Source organism: Neltuma alba, unplaced genomic scaffold, assembly GCF_004799145.2.
Source record: "Neltuma alba isolate B1F8T4 unplaced genomic scaffold, ASM479914v2 tig00011750_pilon, whole genome shotgun sequence".
Classification (NCBI taxonomy): Eukaryota; Viridiplantae; Streptophyta; class Magnoliopsida; order Fabales; family Fabaceae; genus Neltuma; species Neltuma alba.
Window position 1 is genome coordinate 25,816 of NW_021636378.1, and position 4,074 is coordinate 29,889.

The window sequence follows — 4,074 nt, forward strand, 5'->3', positions numbered from 1 at the left end:
TTCGAGACCAAGTAGTTAGACCACCTAGAATGGTTCAGGTAATTTTTTTCAAAAAAAAATTTTGTAACTTAGAATGTTGTTTTTTTTTTATTATTTAATATTGTTAGAAAATCTTATGGACTTATGATCAACTCTTAATATTTTGGGATGATTTTTATATGATTATAGGTTTTTTTATTGTGCTAATTGTGTTTATTAGTATAAAATCTTGATTCCATAAAGAAATTTTTTAAAAAAAATGAAAATTGAGGTCCTAGACTACCTGGATCAATCCAGGTGGTCCGGTGGACCAAGTCTAGTGTAGTTTAGCCTGACCTTGGGTCACTATTAGACCAGACGGCCAGACCACGTACTACCAAATTTAACCTGACAAAAAATTAGACCAGACTTCAGGTTGGGCTTTAGTATGATCCAGTCCATCCACTGTGCACCCCTAGTATCCACAATATTAAAATGGGATAAAGGTATATTTAGCACACTGATCTTATTTCTTAAGTGCATCTAGCACCCTAACTTTTCTTATGGTACGTCTAGCATCTTGATCTTATTTTTTGGTGCATTTAGCACTATAATCATATTGTTGGTGCATCCAGCACCCTAAATATTAGAGTGGTGGATGTATCATGTAATTGAAAAAATAACATCAGGGTGCTAAATGCATCATGAAAATAAAATCAAGATATTAGATGCACCATAAGAAAGATCAGGGTGCTAGATGCCTCTGAAAAATAAAATCATGGTACCGAATACACCTTTATCCTATTAAATGATGCTCTCACTTATAGTTTTGATGAGTAGTTAGTCATTCAATTTAAATTCTAGCTATTAATCAAATTAACTAGCCATGCAAGTCGGCATTAAATGCAATTGTTAGAAAAAAGTATAGGGAAAATTTCATTTAAGGACCGCAGAAGAGAATTTATATCAATCGACCCCCAAAACATTCTGAAATATCACTGCAGAATCAAGAGACCAAACTGAAATTAAAACTAAAGGTAAGATTACAGTAATACTCCTCACTTTTATTTTTTTAAAAAATAAATATTAATAGACGCCACTGTTTTGGCCTCCGGCACTCAGGTGTGCACCACTGGAGGTTGGACCTCCGGTGGCCGTTATTGTAGTTTGGGTGGCTGGAATTTTTTTTTTTTTTTTAAAACAAGGTGGCTAAGGGAAGGTTTGAACTCATGACCCTTTGGCATACTAAAAATGATGTAACCACCAAACTAAGCAAGCCATTCAATCATATGATGCAAATAAAAATATATGTAACAAAACAAACGCAACTATCCAAGTATAAGTGAATAAGTGAAATTAGGCGATTTACAAGTGAAATTTAGCAATTTACAAATAACATAATAAAATTGACAACCCAAAATGCAAGTGTTTAAATGCAAATGAGCAAGTGAAATTTGAAGATTTACAATAAAAGTTTATGGATTTACAATCCAAATTTGGATATTCACAAGAAACACAAGAGAATTCATAACCCAAAATGTAAGTGTTTGAGTGCAAGTGAACAAGTGAATTCGACAATTTACAAATGAAATTCGACGATTTACAAGTGAAATTCGACGATTTACAACAAAAATTAGGTAATTTATAAATAACATAATGGAATTCACAACCCCAAATGCAAGTGTTTAAGTGTAAATGAGCAAGTGAAATTATTGAATTTCACTTGTAAATCTATAAACTTTTGTTGTAAATCTTCAAATTTCACTTGCTCATTTACACTTAAACACTTGTATTTGAGGTTGTGAATTCCATTATGTTATTTGCAAATTATCAAATTTTCGTTGTAAATTGTCCAATTTCACTTGTTCACTTACACTCAAACACTTACATTTTGGGTTGTGAATTCTCTTGTGTTTCTTGTGAATAGCCAAATTTGGATTGTAAATCCATAAACTTTTGTTGTAAATATTCAAATTTCACTTGCTCATTTGCATTTAAACACTTGTATTTGGGGTTGTAAATTTTATTATGTTATTTGTAAATTGCTTAATTTTTATTGTAAATTACAAAATTTCACTTGTAAATCGTCTAATTTCATTTATTTACTTATACTTGGACAGTTGCATTTGTTTTGTTGTATATATTTTTATTTGTATTATATGATTGAATGGTTTGCTTGGCTTGGTGGTTACATCACTTTTGATGTGCCAAGAGGTCATGGGTTCAAACCTTTCCTTGGCCACCTCGTTTTTAAAAAAAACATGAGGTCCAACCTCCGGCGGCGGCCACCTGAGTGCCGGTGGTCAGAACAGTGGCGTCTATTAATATTTATTTTTTAAAAAAATAAAAGTGAGGAATATTATTGTAATCCTACTCTTAGTTTTAATTTCAGTTTGGTCTCTTAGTCCTACAGTGATATTTTAGAATGTTTTATGGGTTGCCTGATATAAATTCTCTTTTGCTGTCCTTAAATGAAATTTTTCCAAACGTATAACTATTGTAAACGAACACGCTAAGTTACAATGGATAGGTCCAACTTCCATAGGTGCTAGGATAAAAGAGTACGAAAGATAATAAACAAAAATTGGTATTGAGTATAACACAATTTCACTTCAAAAGAGCATTTATAAACAAATATAATATCAAGGTGTAAACTAATACTTGTGCTCTTCATATTTCCCAAAAATAGCAAAACGATGAATAGAGCTCTTTGTAAACGGCTCTACAAATTTTTTTTTCCAGCAACAATGCCAAATGAATTTAAACACAATTATAGACGAAAACAAGTTTTAATAAGTGAATAATATATTGCCACTTGTATTAGTCATCGTCAAATTGATTTATAAACAATTATGTTCTCAAAAATTCAATTTAGACGGCTTCCTCAATGAGAACGTTAGGCATAATTTATTCGAGTCAAAATGATAAACGAATACATAGTAGTGTAAACGAATAAGAAACAAATACAGAGAACAAAATCACTTCAAGGGTATAAACATGAGTTAAGGTGGAAATTTATTTTGAAAATTTAAAATTGTAGTAATATTATCCTTTGTCATTAAAAATGTTAACAGTCAACGTTACTATTTTAATTATCAATATTAGTTTTTTAATGATATGTAGGTATAATGCCGCTACGGTTTTAAATTTTCAGGACAAATTTGCTCCTTAAAAAGCCCGAGTATCTAGCATTTCTGAGTGAAAATTTCCAAGGTAAATTTACATGCTGACTCATATAAACATTCACTATAAAAAGAAAAGAATATAATCAGTGTATCTCATAAAAATAAATGAGAGTGTAGGTCTACCATGATAAAGTCTTTTTTTTTTCCCCCTTTGGAATAAGACAAAATGATATTAAGAAAATAAGAGTTTTTATATAGTATAATACTTCTCTGGTCCTATTTATAGGACAGACAGAGAAGATATTTTTTAATCTTATTTATAAGGTATTGAGAGAAATTTTTTATATGGATATATAGTTTTACTATTCATTTATTATTGTGTTGATTTTATTTATATCAGATATAATGTATATTGAATAAAGATAAAGTTAAAAAATTATTAAATTTTAAATAAGAGTTAGTGAAATTTAAGGTTTTTCTTTGTCTATATAAAACATATTAAAAATAATTTATAAATAGGATTAGAAAAGTATGTTGCAGCCAGCACAAAATCGTTAGAAAAACCTTTTCTGGACCATGATAAAGTCAATACATCTTTTCATGAGCACTCCATATATGTTAAATTCTAATCCACCAATGTAGACATTTATTATTGGCTTTAATTCTTTTCTACCTTGGTAGACATACTTATAACGGGATAGAGTTCTTTCTATTGTGTACTCGTCTGGTTTTTAATATAAAATATATTTAATTTATTTGATTATATTAATAAATTAATTATAATAAATATGATATTTTTTTCAAAATACTCTAATAATCTTTCTTATTATCCTTCCTTTCTTTCTTATGTAGTTATGATTGAAAAAATATTAATAAGGATAATTTAAAAAAATTAATAAATATAAGAAACATGTCTTATATTCAGGATTAAGATCAATTCTCAATTAGGTTCTATATATTAAGGAGTAGATGAGTAATTCTTTTTGTTTAT